Here is a 16,459-nt window from a genome sequence, read left to right as displayed (position 1 = left end):
CAAGCCAGCCAAGGAAGGAAGGTACGAGAGCGAAAATAGCTTTCCTGCCCTCACCAAGAACACACACCTTGAGCAAATAAAGTGCCAGACTTACAAGGCCCTATCGCCACCGGAGCATCACTTTTAGTGACGCCCCGGTGGCACTATGCACTGCGCGGTATTTACAAGATGGCGTTCAGCCACATTTTGTGGCTTAACACCACCTTGTAAATACGGCCCCTTAGCACGCAGCGCGTTCCCTGGAAGGGGCGTGCAATGGGTGTTGTTGGGAGTGTGCCACAGCAACACCATAGCATTTTGATGCTGCTCCAGATTTAGGAGTTGGCGTAAATCTGCGTCAGCGCCAAAATCCAACGCCATCCCAGGGGTGTCGTTAGAGTGGCGCACTGAGGAGAAATGTTTTCATTTCTCCTTGTTTTTGCTCTTGCTATGTGTGATGCATTCTGCAGCACACATAGAAGTAAGAGCAAATCACCATTGAAGATTTTTTTTTTGGGCAGGAAGGTGTCCCTTCCTGCACAAAAACAATTTCCCCCTCAACGCAGTCATCCTTGTACCATGGTGCAAGAACGGCTGCGTTGGCGCTCAGCAGCTAATTTAGAGCTGGCGCAGGGGGAAGCACAGGGGTGCGCTGTATTCTACTAAATACGGCGCTTTCCTGCATTTTGAAAATGACGGCACGTGGGGCTTGCAAATTTGGCACAGCGTCGCGCTTAGTCATTTTCTTGTAAATCTGGGCCAAAATGTCTAAAGGATAGAGGCTTTTTATGTCATGTTCGATGAAGACCATGCAAATGACTCTAGTCGTACTGCAAAAGAGAGCACCATGTGCAGTTTCTTGCTTTGGGATGTAGTCTCCCACTCTCTGTCACCAATCCTCCGAGCAGGGTCGGAGCCGTTGCATTTCTGTGCCCAGGCTCGTTGGTCTAGGGGTATGATTCTTGCTTAGGGTGCGAGAGGTCCCGGGTTCAAATCCCGGACGAGCCCATTTTAGCGGAAAACAATCAAATCCTGCTCAAAATACACAACCCCTCAACATTTCTCATTTTACTCGAAGCATTGTTGCGCAAAACATATTTTTTGCCTAAGGCGAAAAATTGATTACAATGCCTTGGCTTCCTTCCTGCTTGCTCTCAGTGCGCCCTGTGTGATGATTTCACAGGCTCTCCTTCCTGGCATTTAGGCATCAGATATTTGTCTGTCTCTGCCCGTAGCTATGGGATTTTTCAGGACGTCTGAGTGTATGCATGCTGGCCGACACCGCTGCAATTTTCACACTTACCCCTCGCATTCCGAGCAACTGCTGATAAAGTATAGAGGAAATCGTGCAAACATATGAGGGGAACTGTGCTCCTTCAGTCAAATCAGCAAGCTTGTTTCTGTAGTGTAGTGGTTATCACGTTCGCCTCACACGCGAAAAGTCACCGGTTTGAGACCGGGCAGAAACACTTGGCAGCAGCAGCTTTTGTGTTTGCTCTCTAAAACCTCAGTCTCTCTCAATGCACACTTAGACAGAAATGACCTTTAAAAACTTGTGACCTGTGTAAAACGTGCTTTACTATTGCAGGACGCTAAAAAGTTATCTGCATCCCTCGGTGGTCGTGCATGTGCATTGTTTCTTGTTCTGTTTTTTTTTTTTTTTCTTGGCCATGTTATATTGTGGGGCCTTTAAAGCTGTGACTTTGATAGGAACATTGCAAGCGGCAAAATCAACAAGTGCAGACTGAAGAGTCCGACCTGCACACTGTTTTGGCTGTCAGGATGGCCGAGTGGTCTAAGGTGCCAGACTCAAGAGAGCTTGATCTTCAGTGAAGCTGAGCCTTCTGGTCTCTTCATGGAGGCGTGGGTTCAAATCCCACTTCTGACAGGTGTATTTTCTTCCCTTAAATCTTGCTCTGCTTGCAGAGCCAGCTCCTCAGACCACTATCTTTGGAAGCTGCTGTGGCATGTGAGGAGAAATCCACCAACCCATCGGCTGGGCCCTCAATCAAAATTCTGTGTATTACTGGAAGGGGCGTCTCAGGCACACCTTCTGTTAGAGCTGCACTTTATGACAGTAACTACCATGCTGGTTTCTACTTAAGCAGTTGATTCTATCGTTTGAAGTGAGGCTCTCCTGCCACCTTTTGGGCAAAGAAGACTCTGCCCCTGCAACAACACAGGCAGACAAGCTCAAACTAGGTTTCTTGGTTAGGTGGGCGGAGCATATTGGCAATGGTGCCTCCTCGTGACTTGCAATTTACATGAAGAAGACAGAGAGGCAGCTGGGAGTAGGCAGTACCCATGAACCCCTGAACACTGTCTTGCGACTAGCACACAATTCTGAAATGAGGCGGGGGAAAGGAGGTGATTTCCCCATCAAGGGCCATTCCGGGAAATCAGCCACCCTGCGTCTCCCAGGTGAGTGTTTCAGGCCTATGAGCCACTAATATAAATCTCGCCTGATCGAGCCTGATTGAGCGCTGACCGAGCAAGTGTGCTTGAATCCAAGAGGCATGCTCCTCTGGCTCAAGAGCTAGCAGGCCCTTCAGTGCTTCTGGTTGGGAAATCTAAGGTGCAAGGGTCCATGACTAGCAGCGGGTTACAACTACCAGAAAGGGTCTGCTTTTCACATCAGTCCCCTAGTTCAGCTCACTGGCACAGGGCATTTTGACTACCTCTTGCCTTGCTAGAGACAAACAAAAAATCCTTGACAGAAAACATTAATTGCTATGGCACGCTTAGAGAGAGAGAGAGCCTCCAAATGGCCCTGCTTTTCTGAAAGACGCTTCAGAAGATGTTTCAAATGACTATGCAGCGGCAGTCTAGTTGGTATAGGGGTATGATTCTCGCTTCGGGTGTGAGAGGACCTCGGTTCAAATCCCAGACAAACCCCTACCTTTATAGGTTCAGTCTGTGTTTTAAACAGGAGTATTTCTGCTTTTCACTCTTGTAAGATGTCATGTTGCAATGCAATACATGCTTTATACTGGCGTCGAGACGGTCCAGCATCATGAAGGTATGCGAGATTTCTTTGCAACTGCTTTTCTGTGCTGGAGCAGCAGTGCTCGTAGGAACATTAAATGCACAGTGCTTCTCCATGGTAATTTCGGGTCCAGTTCTGAAATCACCTCTTGGAATGAAAGTGATCCCAGTTCCTTTCTTCCAAGGGAAGAGATTGTGTTCCGGAAGGCTCAGCTTTGAGCGTCATGAACATTGGCCCTCATCCTTGCATCCCAGTCCAATGCATAGCCACATAAAGCAAGCAGGTGTGTCTGTTTCCATAGTGTGGTGGTTCCAGTACAATGCATAGCCACATGAAGCAAGCCGGCAAGTGTGTCTGCTTGTGTAGTGTAGTGGTTATCATGCGCACCTCACATGCGAAAGGTCCCTGGTTCGAGTCGCTGGGCTTTTTCACAGTATTTGCATTTCCTGCCTCACCTGACAGGCAAGCTGAGATAAAAGAGACTGTGTCTATCCCTCACCATCGTGAGGTACTACGCTCCTGGGGCATCTGTCACAGCTCACCAAGAGGAGTTGCGCCAGCTTACGGCAGTCAGTTGCTCACTGTTTGACCTTTGCAATGAAGCCTGAGCCTACAGCATTCAAGCCAGCCAAGGAAGGAAGGTACGAGAGCGAAAATAGCTTTCCTGCCCTCACCAAGAACACACACCTTGAGCAAATAAAGTGCCAGACTTACAAGGCCCTATCGCCACCGGAGCATCACTTTTAGTGACGCCCCGGTGGCACTATGCACTGCGCGGTATTTACAAGATGGCGTTCAGCCACATTTTGTGGCTTAACACCACCTTGTAAATACGGCCCCTTAGCACGCAGCGCGTTCCCTGGAAGGGGCGTGCAATGGGTGTTGTTGGGAGTGTGCCACAGCAACACCATAGCATTTTGATGCTGCTCCAGATTTAGGAGTTGGCGTAAATCTGCGTCAGCGCCAAAATCCAACGCCATCCCAGGGGTGTCGTTAGAGTGGCGCACTGAGGAGAAATGTTTTCATTTCTCCTTGTTTTTGCTCTTGCTATGTGTGATGCATTCTGCAGCACACATAGAAGTAAGAGCAAATCACCATTGAAGATTTTTTTTTTGGGCAGGAAGGTGTCCCTTCCTGCACAAAAACAATTTCCCCCTCAACGCAGTCATCCTTGTACCATGGTGCAAGAACGGCTGCGTTGGCGCTCAGCAGCTAATTTAGAGCTGGCGCAGGGGGAAGCACAGGGGTGCGCTGTATTCTACTAAATACGGCGCTTTCCTGCATTTTGAAAATGACGGCACGTGGGGCTTGCAAATTTGGCACAGCGTCGCGCTTAGTCATTTTCTTGTAAATCTGGGCCAAAATGTCTAAAGGATAGAGGCTTTTTATGTCATGTTCGATGAAGACCATGCAAATGACTCTAGTCGTACTGCAAAAGAGAGCACCATGTGCAGTTTCTTGCTTTGGGATGTAGTCTCCCACTCTCTGTCACCAATCCTCCGAGCAGGGTCGGAGCCGTTGCATTTCTGTGCCCAGGCTCGTTGGTCTAGGGGTATGATTCTCGCTTAGGGTGCGAGAGGTCCCGGGTTCAAATCCCGGACGAGCCCATTTTAGCGGAAAACAATCAAATCCTGCTCAAAATACACAACCCCTCAACATTTCTCATTTTACTCGAAGCATTGTTGCGCAAAACATATTTTTTGCCTAAGGCGAAAAATGGATTACAATGCCTTGGCTTCCTTCCTGCTTGCTCTCAGTGCGCCCTGTGTGATGATTTCACAGGCTCTCCTTCCTGGCATTTAGGCATCAGATATTTGTCTGTCTCTGCCCGTAGCTATGGGATTTTTCAGGACGTCTGAGTGTATGCATGCTGGCCGACACCGCTGCAATTTTCACACTTACCCCTCGCATTCCGAGCAACTGCTGATAAAGTATAGAGGAAATCGTGCAAACATATGAGGGGAACTGTGCTCCTTCAGTCAAATCAGCAAGCTTGTTTCTGTAGTGTAGTGGTTATCACGTTCGCCTCACACGCGAAAAGTCCCCGGTTTGAGACCAGGCAGAAACACTTGGCAGCAGCAGCTTTTGTGTTTGCTCCCTAAAACCTCAGTCTCTCTCAATGCACACTTAGACAGAAATGACCTTTAAAAACTTGTGACCTGTGTAAAACGTGCTTTACTATTGCAGGACGCTAAAAAGTTATCTGCATCCCTCGGTGGTCGTGCATGTGCATTGTTTCTTGTTCTGTTTTTTTTTTTTTTTCTTGGCCATGTTATATTGTGGGGCCTTTAAAGCTGTGACTTTGATAGGAACATTGCAAGCGGCAAAATCAACAAGTGCAGACTGAAGAGTCCGACCTGCACACTGTTTTGGCTGTCAGGATGGCCGAGTGGTCTAAGGCGCCAGACTCAAGAGAGCTTGATCTTCAGTGAAGCTGAGCCTTCTGGTCTCTTCATGGAGGCGTGGGTTCAAATCCCACTTCTGACAGGTGTATTTTCTTCCCTTAAATCTTGCTCTGCTTGCAGAGCCAGCTCCTCAGACCACTATCTTTGGAAGCTGCTGTGGCATGTGAGGAGAAATCCACCAACCCATCGGCTGGGCCCTCAATCAAAATTCTGTGTATTACTGGAAGGGGCGTCTCAGGCACACCTTCTGTTAGAGCTGCACTTTATGACAGTAACTACCATGCTGGTTTCTACTTAAGCAGTTGATTCTATCGTTTGAAGTGAGGCTCTCCTGCCACCTTTTGGGCAAAGAAGACTCTGCCCCTGCAACAACACAGGCAGACAAGCTCAAACTAGGTTTCTTGGTTAGGTGGGCGGAGCATATTGGCAATGGTGCCTCCTCGTGACTTGCAATTTACATGAAGAAGACAGAGAGGCAGCTGGGAGTAGGCAGTACCCATGAACCCCTGAACACTGTCTTGCGACTAGCACACAATTCTGAAATGAGGCGGGGGAAAGGAGGTGATTTCCCCATCAAGGGCCATTCCGGGAAATCAGCCACCCTGCGTCTCCCAGGTGAGTGTTTCAGGCCTATGAGCCACTAATATAAATCTCGCCTGATCGAGCCTGATCGAGCGCTGACCGAGCAAGTGTGCTTGAATCCAAGAGGCATGCTCCTCTGGCTCAAGAGCTAGCAGGCCCTTCAGTGCTTCTGGTTGGGAAATCTAAGGTGCAAGGGTCCATGACTAGCAGCGGGTTACAACTACCAGAAAGGGTCTGCTTTTCACATCAGTCCCCTAGTTCAGCTCACTGGCACAGGGCATTTTGACTACCTCTTGCCTTGCTAGAGACAAACAAAAAATCCTTGACAGAAAACATTAATTGCTATGGCACGCTTAGAGAGAGAGAGAGCCTCCAAATGGCCCTGCTTTTCTGAAAGACACTTCAGAAGATGTTTCAAATGACTATGCAGCGGCAGTCTAGTTGGTATAGGGGTATGATTCTCGCTTCGGGTGTGAGAGGACCTCGGTTCAAATCCCAGACAAACCCCTACCTTTATAGGTTCAGTCTGTGTTTTAAACAGGAGTATTTCTGCTTTTCACTCTTGTAAGATGTCATGTTGCAATGCAATACATGCTTTATACTGGCGTCGAGACGGTTCAGCATCATGAAGGTATGCGAGATTTCTTTGCAACTGCTTTTCTGTGCTGGAGCAGCAGTGCTCGTAGGAACATTAAATGCACAGTGCTTCTCCATGGTAATTTCGGGTCCAGTTCTGAAATCACCTCTTGGAATGAAAGTGATCCCAGTTCCTTTCTTCCAAGGGAAGAGATTGTGTTCCGGAAGGCTCAGCTTTGAGCGTCATGAACATTGGCCCTCATCCTTGCATCCCAGTCCAATGCATAGCCACATAAAGCAAGCAGGTGTGTCTGTTTCCATAGTGTGGTGGTTCCAGTACAATGCATAGCCACATGAAGCAAGCCGGCAAGTGTGTCTGCTTGTGTAGTGTAGTGGTTATCATGCGCACCTCACATGCGAAAGGTCCCTGGTTCGAGTCGCTGGGCTTTTTCACAGTATTTGCATTTCCTGCCTCACCTGACAGGCAAGCTGAGATAAAAGAGACTGTGTCTATCCCTCACCATCGTGAGGTACTACGCTCCTGGGGCATCTGTCACAGCTCACCAAGAGGAGTTGCGCCAGCTTACGGCAGTCAGTTGCTCACTGTTTGACCTTTGCAATGAAGCCTGAGCCTACAGCATTCAAGCCAGCCAAGGAAGGAAGGTACGAGAGCGAAAATAGCTTTCCTGCCCTCACCAAGAACACACACCTTGAGCAAATAAAGTGCCAGACTTACAAGGCCCTATCGCCACCGGAGCATCACTTTTAGTGACGCCCCGGTGGCACTATGCACTGCGCGGTATTTACAAGATGGCGTTCAGCCACATTTTGTGGCTTAACACCACCTTGTAAATACGGCCCCTTAGCACGCAGCGCGTTCCCTGGAAGGGGCGTGCAATGGGTGTTGTTGGGAGTGTGCCACAGCAACACCATAGCATTTTGATGCTGCTCCAGATTTAGGAGTTGGCGTAAATCTGCGTCAGCGCCAAAATCCAACGCCATCCCAGGGGTGTCGTTAGAGTGGCGCACTGAGGAGAAATGTTTTCATTTCTCCTTGTTTTTGCTCTTGCTATGTGTGATGCATTCTGCAGCACACATAGAAGTAAGAGCAAATCACCATTGAAGATTTTTTTTTTGGGCAGGAAGGTGTCCCTTCCTGCACAAAAACAATTTCCCCCTCAACGCAGTCATCCTTGTACCATGGTGCAAGAACGGCTGCGTTGGCGCTCAGCAGCTAATTTAGAGCTGGCGCAGGGGGAAGCACAGGGGTGCGCTGTATTCTACTAAATACGGCGCTTTCCTGCATTTTGAAAATGACGGCACGTGGGGCTTGCAAATTTGGCACAGCGTCGCGCTTAGTCATTTTCTTGTAAATCTGGGCCAAAATGTCTAAAGGATAGAGGCTTTTTATGTCATGTTCGATGAAGACCATGCAAATGACTCTAGTCGTACTGCAAAAGAGAGCACCATGTGCAGTTTCTTGCTTTGGGATGTAGTCTCCCACTCTCTGTCACCAATCCTCCGAGCAGGGTCGGAGCCATTGCATTTCTGTGCCCAGGCTCGTTGGTCTAGGGGTATGATTCTCGCTTAGGGTGCGAGAGGTCCCGGGTTCAAATCCCGGACGAGCCCATTTTAGCGGAAAACAATCAAATCCTGCTCAAAATACACAACCCCTCAACATTTCTCATTTTACTCGAAGCATTGTTGCGCAAAACATATTTTTTGCCTAAGGCGAAAAATGGATTACAATGCCTTGGCTTCCTTCCTGCTTGCTCTCAGTGCGCCCTGTGTGATGATTTCACAGGCTCTCCTTCCTGGCATTTAGGCATCAGATATTTGTCTGTCTCTGCCCGTAGCTATGGGATTTTTCAGGACGTCTGAGTGTATGCATGCTGGCCGACACCGCTGCAATTTTCACACTTACCCCTCGCATTCCGAGCAACTGCTGATAAAGTATAGAGGAAATCGTGCAAACATATGAGGGGAACTGTGCTCCTTCAGTCAAATCAGCAAGCTTGTTTCTGTAGTGTAGTGGTTATCACGTTCGCCTCACACGCGAAAAGTCCCCGGTTTGAGACCGGGCAGAAACACATGGCAGCAGCAGCTTTTGTGTTTGCTCCCTAAAACCTCAGTCTCTCTCAATGCACACTTAGACAGAAATGACCTTTAAAAACTTGTGACCTGTGTAAAACGTGCTTTACTATTGCAGGACACTAAAAAGTTATCTGCATCCCTCGGTGGTCGTGCATGTGCATTGTTTCTTGTTCTGTTTTTTTTTTTTTTCTTGGCCATGTTATATTGTGGGGCCTTTAAAGCTGTGACTTTGATAGGAACATTGCAAGCGGCAAAATCAACAAGTGCAGACTGAAGAGTCCGACCTGCACACTGTTTTGGCTGTCAGGATGGCCGAGTGGTCTAAGGCGCCAGACTCAAGAGAGCTTGATCTTCAGTGAAGCTGAGCCTTCTGGTCTCTTCATGGAGGCGTGGGTTCAAATCCCACTTCTGACAGGTGTATTTTCTTCCCTTAAATCTTGCTCTGCTTGCAGAGCCAGCTCCTCAGACCACTATCTTTGGAAGCTGCTGTGGCATGTGAGGAGAAATCCACCAACCCATCGGCTGGGCCCTCAATCAAAATTCTGTGTATTACTGGAAGGGGCGTCTCAGGCACACCTTCTGTTAGAGCTGCACTTTATGACAGTAACTACCATGCTGGTTTCTACTTAAGCAGTTGATTCTATCGTTTGAAGTGAGGCTCTCCTGCCACCTTTTGGGCAAAGAAGACTCTGCCCCTGCAACAACACAGGCAGACAAGCTCAAACTAGGTTTCTTGGTTAGGTGGGCGGAGCATATTGGCAATGGTGCCTCCTCGTGACTTGCAATTTACATGAAGAAGACAGAGAGGCAGCTGGGAGTAGGCAGTACCCATGAACCCCTGAACACTGTCTTGCGACTAGCACACAATTCTGAAATGAGGCGGGGGAAAGGAGGTGATTTCCCCATCAAGGGCCATTCCGGGAAATCAGCCACCCTGCGTCTCCCAGGTGAGTGTTTCAGGCCTATGAGCCACTAATATAAATCTTGCCTGATCGAGCCTGATTGAGCGCTGACCGAGCAAGTGTGCTTGAATCCAAGAGGCATGCTCCTCTGGCTCAAGAGCTAGCAGGCCCTTCAGTGCTTCTGGTTGGGAAATCTAAGGTGCAAGGGTCCATGACTAGCAGCGGGTTACAACTACCAGAAAGGGTCTGCTTTTCACATCAGTCCCCTAGTTCAGCTCACTGGCACAGGGCATTTTGACTACCTCTTGCCTTGCTAGAGACAAACAAAAAATCCTTGACAGAAAACATTAATTGCTATGGCACGCTTAGAGAGAGAGAGAGCCTCCAAATGGCCCTGCTTTTCTGAAAGACGCTTCAGAAGATGTTTCAAATGACTATGCAGCGGCAGTCTAGTTGGTATAGGGGTATGATTCTCGCTTCGGGTGTGAGAGGACCTCGGTTCAAATCCCAGACAAACCCCTACCTTTATAGGTTCAGTCTGTGTTTTAAACAGGAGTATTTCTGCTTTTCACTCTTGTAAGATGTCATGTTGCAATGCAATACATGCTTTATACTGGCGTCGAGACGGTCCAGCATCATGAAGGTATGCGAGATTTCTTTGCAACTGCTTTTCTGTGCTGGAGCAGCAGTGCTCGTAGGAACATTAAATGCACAGTGCTTCTCCATGGTAATTTCGGGTCCAGTTCTGAAATCACCTCTTGGAATGAAAGTGATCCCAGTTCCTTTCTTCCAAGGGAAGAGATTGTGTTCCGGAAGGCTCAGCTTTGAGCGTCATGAACATTGGCCCTCATCCTTGCATCCCAGTCCAATGCATAGCCACATAAAGCAAGCAGGTGTGTCTGTTTCCATAGTGTGGTGGTTCCAGTACAATGCATAGCCACATGAAGCAAGCCGGCAAGTGTGTCTGCTTGTGTAGTGTAGTGGTTATCATGCGCACCTCACATGCGAAAGGTCCCTGGTTCGAGTCGCTGGGCTTTTTCACAGTATTTGCATTTCCTGCCTCACCTGACAGGCAAGCTGAGATAAAAGAGACTGTGTCTATCCCTCACCATCGTGAGGTACTACGCTCCTGGGGCATCTGTCACAGCTCACCAAGAGGAGTTGCGCCAGCTTACGGCAGTCAGTTGCTCACTGTTTGACCTTTGCAATGAAGCCTGAGCCTACAGCATTCAAGCCAGCCAAGGAAGGAAGGTACGAGAGCGAAAATAGCTTTCCTGCCCTCACCAAGAACACACACCTTGAGCAAATAAAGTGCCAGACTTACAAGGCCCTATCGCCACCGGAGCATCACTTTTAGTGACGCCCCGGTGGCACTATGCACTGCGCGGTATTTACAAGATGGCGTTCAGCCACATTTTGTGGCTTAACACCACCTTGTAAATACGGCCCCTTAGCACGCAGCGCGTTCCCTGGAAGGGGCGTGCAATGGGTGTTGTTGGGAGTGTGCCACAGCAACACCATAGCATTTTGATGCTGCTCCAGATTTAGGAGTTGGCGTAAATCTGCGTCAGCGCCAAAATCCAACGCCATCCCAGGGGTGTCGTTAGAGTGGCGCACTGAGGAGAAATGTTTTCATTTCTCCTTGTTTTTGCTCTTGCTATGTGTGATGCATTCTGCAGCACACATAGAAGTAAGAGCAAATCACCATTGAAGATTTTTTTTTTGGGCAGGAAGGTGTCCCTTCCTGCACAAAAACAATTTCCCCCTCAACGCAGTCATCCTTGTACCATGGTGCAAGAACGGCTGCGTTGGCGCTCAGCAGCTAATTTAGAGCTGGCGCAGGGGGAAGCACAGGGGTGCGCTGTATTCTACTAAATACGGCGCTTTCCTGCATTTTGAAAATGACGGCACGTGGGGCTTGCAAATTTGGCACAGCGTCGCGCTTAGTCATTTTCTTGTAAATCTGGGCCAAAATGTCTAAAGGATAGAGGCTTTTTATGTCATGTTCGATGAAGACCATGCAAATGACTCTAGTCGTACTGCAAAAGAGAGCACCATGTGCAGTTTCTTGCTTTGGGATGTAGTCTCCCACTCTCTGTCACCAATCCTCCGAGCAGGGTCGGAGCCGTTGCATTTCTGTGCCCAGGCTCGTTGGTCTAGGGGTATGATTCTCGCTTAGGGTGCGAGAGGTCCCGGGTTCAAATCCCGGACGAGCCCATTTTAGCGGAAAACAATCAAATCCTGCTCAAAATACACAACCCCTCAACATTTCTCATTTTACTCGAAGCATTGTTGCGCAAAACATATTTTTTGCCTAAGGCGAAAAATGGATTACAATGCCTTGGCTTCCTTCCTGCTTGCTCTCAGTGCGCCCTGTGTGATGATTTCACAGGCTCTCCTTCCTGGCATTTAGGCATCAGATATTTGTCTGTCTCTGCCCGTAGCTATGGGATTTTTCAGGACGTCTGAGTGTATGCATGCTGGCCGACACCGCTGCAATTTTCACACTTACCCCTCGCATTCCGAGCAACTGCTGATAAAGTATAGAGGAAATCGTGCAAACATATGAGGGGAACTGTGCTCCTTCAGTCAAATCAGCAAGCTTGTTTCTGTAGTGTAGTGGTTATCACGTTCGCCTCACACGCGAAAAGTCCCCGGTTTGAGACCGGGCAGAAACACTTGGCAGCAGCAGCTTTTGTGTTTGCTGCCTAAAACCTCAGTCTCTCTCAATGCACACTTAGACAGAAATGACCTTTAAAAACTTGTGACCTTTGTAAAACGTGCTTTACTATTGCAGGACGCTAAAAAGTTATCTGCATCCCTCGGTGGTCGTGCATGTGCATTGTTTCTTGTTCTGTTTTTTTTTTTTTTTCTTGGCCATGTTATATTGTGGGGCCTTTAAAGCTGTGACTTTGATAGGAACATTGCAAGCGGCAAAATCAACAAGTGCAGACTGAAGAGTCCGACCTGCACACTGTTTTGGCTGTCAGGATGGCCGAGTGGTCTAAGGCGCCAGACTCAAGAGAGCTTGATCTTCAGTGAAGCTGAGCCTTCTGGTCTCTTCATGGAGGCGTGGGTTCAAATCCCACTTCTGACAGGTGTATTTTCTTCCCTTAAATCTTGCTCTGCTTGCAGAGCCAGCTCCTCAGACCACTATCTTTGGAAGCTGCTGTGGCATGTGAGGAGAAATCCACCAACCCATCGGCTGGGCCCTCAATCAAAATTCTGTGTATTACTGGAAGGGGCGTCTCAGGCACACCTTCTGTTAGAGCTGCACTTTATGACAGTAACTACAATGCTGGTTTCTACTTAAGCAGTTGATTCTATCGTTTGAAGTGAGGCTCTCCTGCCACCTTTTGGGCAAAGAAGACTCTGCCCCTGCAACAACACAGGCAGACAAGCTCAAACTAGGTTTCTTGGTTAGGTGGGCGGAGCATATTGGCAATGGTGCCTCCTCGTGACTTGCAATTTACATGAAGAAGACAGAGAGGCAGCTGGGAGTAGGCAGTACCCATGAACCCCTGAACACTGTCTTGCGACTAGCACACAATTCTGAAATGAGGCGGGGGAAAGGAGGTGATTTCCCCATCAAGGGCCATTCCGGGAAATCAGCCACCCTGCGTCTCCCAGGTGAGTGTTTCAGGCCTATGAGCCACTAATATAAATCTCGCCTGATCGAGCCTGATTGAGCGCTGACCGAGCAAGTGTGCTTGAATCCAAGAGGCATGCTCCTCTGGCTCAAGAGCTAGCAGGCCCTTCAGTGCTTCTGGTTGGGAAATCTAAGGTGCAAGGGTCCATGACTAGCAGCGGGTTACAACTACCAGAAAGGGTCTGCTTTTCACATCAGTCCCCTAGTTCAGCTCACTGGCACAGGGCATTTTGACTACCTCTTGCCTTGCTAGAGACAAACAAAAAATCCTTGACAGAAAACATTAATTGCTATGGCACGCTTAGAGAGAGAGAGAGCCTCCAAATGGCCCTGCTTTTCTGAAAGACACTTCAGAAGATGTTTCAAATGACTATGCAGCGGCAGTCTAGTTGGTATAGGGGTATGATTCTCGCTTCGGGTGTGAGAGGACCTCGGTTCAAATCCCAGACAAACCCCTACCTTTATAGGTTCAGTCTGTGTTTTAAACAGGAGTATTTCTGCTTTTCACTCTTGTAAGATGTCATGTTGCAATGCAATACATGCTTTATACTGGCGTCGAGACGGTTCAGCATCATGAAGGTATGCGAGATTTCTTTGCAACTGCTTTTCTGTGCTGGAGCAGCAGTGCTCGTAGGAACATTAAATGCACAGTGCTTCTCCATGGTAATTTCGGGTCCAGTTCTGAAATCACCTCTTGGAATGAAAGTGATCCCAGTTCCTTTCTTCCAAGGGAAGAGATTGTGTTCCGGAAGGCTCAGCTTTGAGCGTCATGAACATTGGCCCTCATCCTTGCATCCCAGTCCAATGCATAGCCACATAAAGCAAGCAGGTGTGTCTGTTTCCATAGTGTGGTGGTTCCAGTACAATGCATAGCCACATGAAGCAAGCCGGCAAGTGTGTCTGCTTGTGTAGTGTAGTGGTTATCATGCGCACCTCACATGCGAAAGGTCCCTGGTTCGAGTCGCTGGGCTTTTTCACAGTATTTGCATTTCCTGCCTCACCTGACAGGCAAGCTGAGATAAAAGAGACTGTGTCTATCCCTCACCATCGTGAGGTACTACGCTCCTGGGGCATCTGTCACAGCTCACCAAGAGGAGTTGCGCCAGCTTACGGCAGTCAGTTGCTCACTGTTTGACCTTTGCAATGAAGCCTGAGCCTACAGCATTCAAGCCAGCCAAGGAAGGAAGGTACGAGAGCGAAAATAGCTTTCCTGCCCTCACCAAGAACACACACCTTGAGCAAATAAAGTGCCAGACTTACAAGGCCCTATCGCCACCGGAGCATCACTTTTAGTGACGCCCCGGTGGCACTATGCACTGCGCGGTATTTACAAGATGGCGTTCAGCCACATTTTGTGGCTTAACACCACCTTGTAAATACGGCCCCTTAGCACGCAGCGCGTTCCCTGGAAGGGGCGTGCAATGGGTGTTGTTGGGAGTGTGCCACAGCAACACCATAGCATTTTGATGCTGCTCCAGATTTAGGAGTTGGCGTAAATCTGCGTCAGCGCCAAAATCCAACGCCATCCCAGGGGTGTCGTTAGAGTGGCGCACTGAGGAGAAATGTTTTCATTTCTCCTTGTTTTTGCTCTTGCTATGTGTGATGCATTCTGCAGCACACATAGAAGTAAGAGCAAATCACCATTGAAGATTTTTTTTTTGGGCAGGAAGGTGTCCCTTCCTGCACAAAAACAATTTCCCCCTCAACGCAGTCATCCTTGTACCATGGTGCAAGAACGGCTGCGTTGGCGCTCAGCAGCTAATTTAGAGCTGGCGCAGGGGGAAGCACAGGGGTGCGCTGTATTCTACTAAATACGGCGCTTTCCTGCATTTTGAAAATGACGGCACGTGGGGCTTGCAAATTTGGCACAGCGTCGCGCTTAGTCATTTTCTTGTAAATCTGGGCCAAAATGTCTAAAGGATAGAGGCTTTTTATGTCATGTTCGATGAAGACCATGCAAATGACTCTAGTCGTACTGCAAAAGAGAGCACCATGTGCAGTTTCTTGCTTTGGGATGTAGTCTCCCACTCTCTGTCACCAATCCTCCGAGCAGGGTCGGAGCCATTGCATTTCTGTGCCCAGGCTCGTTGGTCTAGGGGTATGATTCTCGCTTAGGGTGCGAGAGGTCCCGGGTTCAAATCCCGGACGAGCCCATTTTAGCGGAAAACAATCAAATCCTGCTCAAAATACACAACCCCTCAACATTTCTCATTTTACTCGAAGCATTGTTGCGCAAAACATATTTTTTGCCTAAGGCGAAAAATGGATTACAATGCCTTGGCTTCCTTCCTGCTTGCTCTCAGTGCGCCCTGTGTGATGATTTCACAGGCTCTCCTTCCTGGCATTTAGGCATCAGATATTTGTCTGTCTCTGCCCGTAGCTATGGGATTTTTCAGGACGTCTGAGTGTATGCATGCTGGCCGACACCGCTGCAATTTTCACACTTACCCCTCGCATTCCGAGCAACTGCTGATAAAGTATAGAGGAAATCGTGCAAACATATGAGGGGAACTGTGCTCCTTCAGTCAAATCAGCAAGCTTGTTTCTGTAGTGTAGTGGTTATCACGTTCGCCTCACACGCGAAAAGTCCCCGGTTTGAGACCGGGCAGAAACACATGGCAGCAGCAGCTTTTGTGTTTGCTCCCTAAAACCTCAGTCTCTCTCAATGCACACTTAGACAGAAATGACCTTTAAAAACTTGTGACCTGTGTAAAACGTGCTTTACTATTGCAGGACACTAAAAAGTTATCTGCATCCCTCGGTGGTCGTGCATGTGCATTGTTTCTTGTTCTGTTTTTTTTTTTTTTCTTGGCCATGTTATATTGTGGGGCCTTTAAAGCTGTGACTTTGATAGGAACATTGCAAGCGGCAAAATCAACAAGTGCAGACTGAAGAGTCCGACCTGCACACTGTTTTGGCTGTCAGGATGGCCGAGTGGTCTAAGGCGCCAGACTCAAGAGAGCTTGATCTTCAGTGAAGCTGAGCCTTCTGGTCTCTTCATGGAGGCGTGGGTTCAAATCCCACTTCTGACAGGTGTATTTTCTTCCCTTAAATCTTGCTCTGCTTGCAGAGCCAGCTCCTCAGACCACTATCTTTGGAAGCTGCTGTGGCATGTGAGGAGAAATCCACCAACCCATCGGCTGGGCCCTCAATCAAAATTCTGTGTATTACTGGAAGGGGCGTCTCAGGCACACCTTCTGTTAGAGCTGCACTTTATGACAGTAACTACCATGCTGGTTTCTACTTAAGCAGTTGATTCTATCGTTTGAAGTGAGGCTCTCCTGCC

The 16,459-nt window shown here is 48.5% G+C and overlaps 9 non-coding genes across 9 annotated transcripts; all 9 read left to right on the top strand.

Moving 5' to 3' along the window:
• The first annotated feature begins 915 nt into the window (after positions 1–915).
• On the top strand, positions 916–987 carry TRNAP-AGG (transfer RNA proline (anticodon AGG)). The gene has a single exon. It is a non-coding gene; the product is annotated as a tRNA-Pro (tRNA).
• Positions 988–4,500: 3,513 nt separating this feature from the next.
• TRNAP-AGG (transfer RNA proline (anticodon AGG)) lies at positions 4,501–4,572 on the top strand. Its single transcript has one exon. It is a non-coding gene; the product is annotated as a tRNA-Pro (tRNA).
• A 768-nt stretch (positions 4,573–5,340) lies between these two features.
• Positions 5,341–5,452, top strand: TRNAL-CAA (transfer RNA leucine (anticodon CAA)). Its single transcript has 2 exons — positions 5,341–5,378; positions 5,407–5,452. It is a non-coding gene; the product is annotated as a tRNA-Leu (tRNA).
• Positions 5,453–8,085: 2,633 nt separating this feature from the next.
• TRNAP-AGG (transfer RNA proline (anticodon AGG)) lies at positions 8,086–8,157 on the top strand. Its single transcript has one exon. It is a non-coding gene; the product is annotated as a tRNA-Pro (tRNA).
• A 767-nt stretch (positions 8,158–8,924) lies between these two features.
• TRNAL-CAA (transfer RNA leucine (anticodon CAA)) lies at positions 8,925–9,036 on the top strand. The gene is made up of 2 exons: positions 8,925–8,962; positions 8,991–9,036. It is a non-coding gene; the product is annotated as a tRNA-Leu (tRNA).
• Positions 9,037–11,669: 2,633 nt separating this feature from the next.
• Positions 11,670–11,741, top strand: TRNAP-AGG (transfer RNA proline (anticodon AGG)). The gene has a single exon. It is a non-coding gene; the product is annotated as a tRNA-Pro (tRNA).
• A 768-nt stretch (positions 11,742–12,509) lies between these two features.
• On the top strand, positions 12,510–12,621 carry TRNAL-CAA (transfer RNA leucine (anticodon CAA)). The gene is made up of 2 exons: positions 12,510–12,547; positions 12,576–12,621. It is a non-coding gene; the product is annotated as a tRNA-Leu (tRNA).
• A 2,633-nt stretch (positions 12,622–15,254) lies between these two features.
• Positions 15,255–15,326, top strand: TRNAP-AGG (transfer RNA proline (anticodon AGG)). Its single transcript has one exon. It is a non-coding gene; the product is annotated as a tRNA-Pro (tRNA).
• Positions 15,327–16,093: 767 nt separating this feature from the next.
• Positions 16,094–16,205, top strand: TRNAL-CAA (transfer RNA leucine (anticodon CAA)). Its single transcript has 2 exons — positions 16,094–16,131; positions 16,160–16,205. It is a non-coding gene; the product is annotated as a tRNA-Leu (tRNA).
• The last annotated feature ends 254 nt before the right edge of the window (positions 16,206–16,459 follow it).

Source organism: Pleurodeles waltl, unplaced genomic scaffold (genome assembly GCF_031143425.1).
Source record: "Pleurodeles waltl isolate 20211129_DDA unplaced genomic scaffold, aPleWal1.hap1.20221129 scaffold_72, whole genome shotgun sequence".
Classification (NCBI taxonomy): Eukaryota; Metazoa; Chordata; class Amphibia; order Caudata; family Salamandridae; genus Pleurodeles; species Pleurodeles waltl.
The sequence above is the reverse complement of the archived record's forward strand: the minus strand, read 5'-3'. Positions and strand labels throughout refer to the sequence as shown.